Genomic DNA, 6,788 nt, shown 5'->3' on the forward strand with positions numbered 1-6,788 from the left:
AGCTGACATTTTTAAAGCAAATAGAAGATCAACTACAACAACAATAAATGTATTTAAAAAAAAATCATATCAAACAACACATATATTTTAATTGAAATGAACTCAAATTAGCACGAGGTTAACCAAATTGAAAGTAAATTTATTTTATTCATTTTGTTTTTTTTTGTTTTTCTATTTAATTTGTATTCGTCATCCAATGAAACAAACACAAGCACAAACATAAGCAAAAAAAAAAAAAATAGCAAAAACAAAACTGGAAACAAAGTTGGGTGGACGACGTTGATGTTAGACTGGGCATTGTTGTTGTGCTGATAATATTAATAAATAAATTAAAGAGATCAGTCAGTAAGCGTACATATGCATGTACATATGTATGTGTGCGTGCATTTGTTCGCTCATATAAATATTTTATGTAATTTCATATTTGAGTGTCAGTGAGGTTGTTTTATGTTGTAATATTGTTTTTTTTGTTTGTTGTTTTTTGTTGGTTTCAATATTTTCTCAATAACAACGTCAGTCAAATATGTAAAAAGTATGTCAATAAGCATAAGTTATGTTTTAAAAGACAAAATGATTTATTTTGAGTTTCGGTTTTTTTTCTTCGTAATTTTCTTTAGCTTTTTTGACAATTTGTACTTGAATAACGACATTTTAATTTATTGTAAGATTTGGCATATTTTTTTTAAAATTGAAATTTTTTTAAAATGCCTCCACCGACTTAACAAAAATATATTTTGCAACTCAAACTTAAATTAAATTGAGTATAACCAACGTCGTGTTACAGAAACAACAATAATAACCAACCAATAAGTTGGATATTAAGTTTGGCACCTTCACTTTTATATTAACACTACACACACCCTTTTTTCCTCACAGAAAAAAAAAGTTAAATTAACTGATCACGTTTAATTTTAAAATATATATTTTTTAGGCTCTAAAATTAACTATGGTTAAGATTAATTTTAAATCTCAACATTTACTACAATCATTTTATTAAAAGTTTATTGAAAATAAAAATATAAGATATTGTTAATATTAATTGAAATCATTTGCGCCATATTAAAAATTAAAACACCTCTTATTAATTTAAATGCAGTCTCGCTTGCTAACAAATTTTCTAATCAGGTCAATAACAAATACACTGAAGCCGCCGCCTCATCAAGCAAACGCTCATAAAAACGCTCATGCATACACCAAAAACACAAATTAGAGCTAATAAAATTTTGATAAAAGCATAACATAATGCACAAAGCACAATCAATCTTTCATGTGTGTATATGTGTATATGTGTGTGCTGTTAGTGTAGGGGAGGAAGTCTGCCAATATCAGCTTTTTGCTCAGGGCAAAATTTACCACTCGAGTAGGAGTTTTGATTGTCATTTCTAATTCGTTTGTGTGTTGCTTTCGAATTTGTGTTACTAATTTGTGGTAGGAGTTGTTAATATTGTGTAATGACTGTGTAATATTCAAATGAGTGCTAGTGTGAAACTTAGTAAAAAGCACATTGTTTTATGATGTGTAGCGGCTTATTAGTTTAAATGTTAAAATTATTTTTATTTGCTTGACTATTTGGTATATCATTTCAGCTTTTATTTATTCTCAAACAAACATCGTTGATAAATATATTTATATATATAAACTGCATTTGAAGGTTAAAGTCATAAGTTGAATAAAAATTATTTTTTATAATTTTAAAAATGTCACTTTTAACTTTATAAAAGTTACAACAACAACAAAATTAAAATTAAATTAATAAAGTTTAATTTTAGTTACAAAACTAAAATCATTTTTATGTTGATGAATTAAACTTTAAAATATAAGTAATGAAAAAAAAAATAAAAAAAATTTTAAAAAAAATATGTAAAAAAATATTAAAAAAAAATTACGAACCAAATATTATTAAAAAATATTTTAAATAAATTATTAAGAACAAAAATGATTAAGAAAGAAATTATAAAAATAAAAAATATTAAAAAACAGTTCAAAAAATAAAATTTTAAAAATTATTCGATTTAAACTAATTTGTACAACAAAATCATAAATCAAAATCATGAAAAATTTTTTAAATAGTTTTTCTAAATTCAATATATCATAAACACGTATTTGCATTTTCATATACCATATATCCAACTAATATTTTTTATTTTGCATTTTTTATTTTTCATTTTGCACGTATTTGCATTTTTATATATATATAACTAATAGTTTTGTTAAAAAAATTTTTGTTTAATGGAATATTATATACCTTTTGTTTTATAAGTAAGTTTGAATCAATTAGTTTTTTAAAACTTCATCTTTATATTTTTTCATATTTTTAATATTTATTTTTTAAATTTCTTATTTATTTATTTCTTAAATTTTTTTTATTAATACATATTTAAAATTTTTTTTTCCAAATTTAAACGCATATGCCAAAAGAAATGTCTTCACATGTTAATTTTTTGTAGTGTAAGCCTGGCTTACACAACAAGTGAAATTATGGTTGTTTTCCTAGTTACTTTTTTTTCACAATTTAATTATTTATTTTTGTCATGTACCTGGCAGCTGCTCTTATAATTTTGATTATATTACATAAAATAGGCATAATGCATTAAGAAAGAAGAGTATGAGCTATGAGTTTCAATACAGGTTCATTTATGTGCCGTACCAATAAAGAAAACCTTTTAAGCTTAAGTTAACAGGCATTAAAAACTTTAATTACAAAAAGCATACGACAAAAAAAAAACACAAAATAAACAAGGCAAGAGAAAGAAATGCCAAACATATAACAACGTACAGAAAACAGCACAATAAAAATGTTATACGTATAATAAAAACAAAAACAAAATTAAAGAAAACAAACTAAATTACATGATTTCAAAAATTAACAGCCTCTCTCACTCAACAAAAAAACTGCAAACTAAAAAAAAAGCGCCAACAAAAACAAAGAAAACTTAACAGCAACATAAAAAAATGGTCAAATACTATGTAAATTGAACCTTCAAAAGGTTCATTTACCTCGAAATGAAACGTAAAAACACAAAAGACCAACAAACCCAAACGAACCAGACTTTTTTCCATACCAAAAACCAAACCAACCTACAAACTCATAAACACATGCAGACACACACACACAAAGCTGAGTGCACACCATAACGTATGAGTAACATAAAATATAGAGCATAACAATGAAGAGCTCAAAAACACTTCGGTTTTATGCTCTCGAGTGAGTTTGACTCTATTTTTTTTTGTGATATTTATTCTGTTATTTGCCAGTGCTTGGTAGCAGGTTGAATGAACTCAGCATAAAACTCAACACTAACTTGTGATTTTACTTTCGTTTTTCAATGCCTCCAAAACTAGTTTCAGTACACATAGTTTCTTGTTGTTTCATACTGCTGTTGTTATTGCTATTATCGCAGTTGTTGTTATTTCTGCTATTAACTCTGTATTCTAAGCATACATATATACATATATAATACTAAAACTATACAAATACCATACCCTACCCTATGCCATATATTTCTGTCGTAAGCAAGCAGCTGCAGTATTATTGCTTTATCGTTGATGCTATGTAAGCAGCAACGGCAGCAGCAGCAGCAGCAGCAGCACTAGCAGCAAATATCTAATAGTTATGCTTGCAATTGTGCAGCAAGCAGCAGTAAGAGTTCAATGACTCTGAAATTTTCTCGAAGGTTTTTTCTGCATAAGACGTAACAGTGTGCAGAGCACTATTGCTGCTGTTACCAATGGTTGCTGCAGCTCAACACCAAGCAGCTGTTTTGTGCAGCGATTTATGTGTGCAGCATAACGTTATCATAGCAGCATTGCAGCGAGTAAAAGTAACGAACAGCAAATGCAAGTTCGAATTTTCGAAGAACCTTTAAAATGAAACACACACACACATATATACACAAGCAAATATTTGCATATATATGTAAGTGAGCTGGACTGTGTGAATTTTTCTTATATTATTTTTTGCTTATTCTTTTTATACATTCTACATATATTGTTTTTGTGCTGCCACACAGACAAGTGCTGTGCAGTGCATGTGTGTATATACTAACAGCCAAACAGGCTGGCAGGCTGGCAGGCAGGCAGCAAGCAAGGAGGCAAGTAAGCGAGCTAAGTAAACGTATGACGTTGTGCTGAATGCCGTTCATTGCACTCAATTATAGGCTACATATAAATAACCTCGTTTTAAATTGTCATAGCTACTGCACACAGCTACTACTTGCAAATGATTATTTTTTATTATTTCATTGTTGTTGTTATTTTGATATTTATATGTGCATTTTTTCATTGCATTTTAGTGAGACTTGAGTTGCTGTGAGTTGAATAAACGACTGACTAACTAACTGAGTGACTGACTGATTGCCCATTATACCCGTACTGACTTACAGACACACAAACGATACGACAAAATTTGTCAACATTTTTTTATGTGCATTTCATTTTAGTACACTTTGTCGTTGTGGTTGTTTGATATTTGTTTATTGTTGTTGTGTTTTATTTGCTGCTGCTGTTGTTGTTGTTGGTTTTGTTATTGCAATGACTGAGTGCAGCGACTTTTATTTAGGTCATGCACGGTCATTCACTTTTGTTGTTTGCTGCGTTGTTGTGCGCTGTGCGCTGTACTCTGCTGTGTTGAGCTGTGCTATGCTATGATACACACACAACTACATTTTCTCAAGCTGGGTCAATTGGCAAGCTTCTAGCTGCCTGGCAGCTTGTGTGCGGGCGCTGAGTAACTTACAATATTTGCACTTTATATGTGTTACACCTACCCCCCTGCACATGTTAGCGTCTTTGTGCAATTTTTGCAGCTTGAGTCTCCTTGGTATGTTATGTTCGTTTGTGTGTGTGTGTTTGATTTTGTTTGAAAGCATGTGTGTTGCGCGCTAACAATAAAAAAATTCTCATTGCAAGCTGTTGACACTAAATGGCTGGGCAAACACTCCGGTTGGTTGGTCGGTCGGTTGGTTGGATGTTGTATTAATGTTAAGTGTCCGGAGACTTGCAAGTATGCATAGCTTATGTATGATTTTGTTTTGTTTTTTTTTGTTTTTGTTTTTATTAATTTTGCATACAATGACATTCCCTTGTACGAATTTTTAATTGTTTAACAATTTGTTATTGTAATTATTGAAGTTCCAGTTGCTAATTATTGACACAAATTAAGTTACTTTAAGGCATAATATAGAGAATTATTTTGATTGTGTGAAGGAAAAATATTTTTATATAGTACAGGGTAATATTATTAGCATGAAGGATATTTAAAAGTTTTAATCAGACATTAACAAAAAATGAAATTAAAAAAAAATAAAATTAAAAAAAATTAAATTAAAAAATAAATAAAAATCAAATTCATAAAATGAAACTAAAAAATAAAATAAAAGAGAATAAAATTAAAATTTAATTATAGACTGAAGTCGTAATATTTTTGACAAAAAAATTTATTTCTTAATAATAATATAAAAAAGTTGTTTTTTATTTAAATAACTGATCAATTAGCCCGTTCAAAATTATAGAAAAAAAATTTGATCATTATAACAATAAATTATAACAAACGTTAAGTATATAGCAATATTATTTGCCATTGAAGCTTTATAGAAATTTTAATTTAATAGTATAAATTATTTATTAGTATTATTAATAGTTTATTATTAATATAACAAACACAAAATTGTTTCAAATTTAATAGAAAAAAATTTCCCTATATTACTCATATGTAAACCACAACTAAATCTACAGTAGTTTCTCGAATATTTTTTTGTTTATTAACTGAAAAAAAATTCATTGGCCTAAAAAAACAATTCCACGAATTTCTACAAAACTCTTATAAGCGATATACGAAAACAAAAAAAAAAAAAAAGAAAATATTTAAAAAGCTGAAAAAAAGTTTAAAAAAAATTTATTTAAAAAAAAAATTTATTTTAAAAAAACTCTACTTAAAAAATTGTAAACAACTTATGCAACAGCGGTAAGCGCGCAAAAAAAAAACCAACAGACAAAATTTCTTTGTTATTTCCTGAATACGTAAACGAAGCAAAAAAAAAGGAAAAAATTATGACAAAACAGCTAACCAAAAAGCAAACACCGCAATAATTAATTCAGTGCAACACTTAAGAGAAGAAAATTAACAAACGAAAAAAAAAACAAAGAAATAAAGTAAAAAATTATAAACAATTTTACGTTTTGATAAACACTGATTCACCAAAAAATAGCAACAACAACAGCAAACACTAAACGATTCAAATAAAAAAAAAAACAAAATAAGTAGTCATAAAAAGAAAAAAGCATTAAAGACGTTGAACGCATGCGCGACGCGACGTTGCCGATATGCTTTATGGCTGTCAACCGAAAGACATATAAGCCAAAAAAAGCCAAAAAAAAATACAAAACCCAAAACACAATAAAAACGTAACAAGCTTTGACAGTTCAATAACCTCAGCTAAAGAGCAAACTAACGTTAAGAAAATAATATTGTGTGTGCACGTTGCTGATGATGATGGCGATAGCGATGACGTCGACGTTGATCTTCATAATAATGAAGTTAATTGTTTTTATTAAGTTCGTTTGCTTGCTTACTTGCTTATTTGTCCGCTGCTTATTGTTAGGTTTTATGACAGGCATTTGATTAAATAAATGAAAATAGTAATTTATATTTAAAAACAACAACAATTTTGAATTTTTTTTGGTTTTCAATTTTTAGGTTGTGCTCTGCATATTATAACATTTTTTTTTCCTCTAACAAAATAAGTTACGTAGAAAGTAGGAAAGCATAATACGTAAAAAGAAATGGTTTA

This window comes from Teleopsis dalmanni, chromosome 1 (assembly GCF_002237135.1).
Source record: "Teleopsis dalmanni isolate 2A chromosome 1, ASM223713v2, whole genome shotgun sequence".
NCBI classification, from domain to species: domain Eukaryota; kingdom Metazoa; phylum Arthropoda; class Insecta; order Diptera; family Diopsidae; genus Teleopsis; species Teleopsis dalmanni.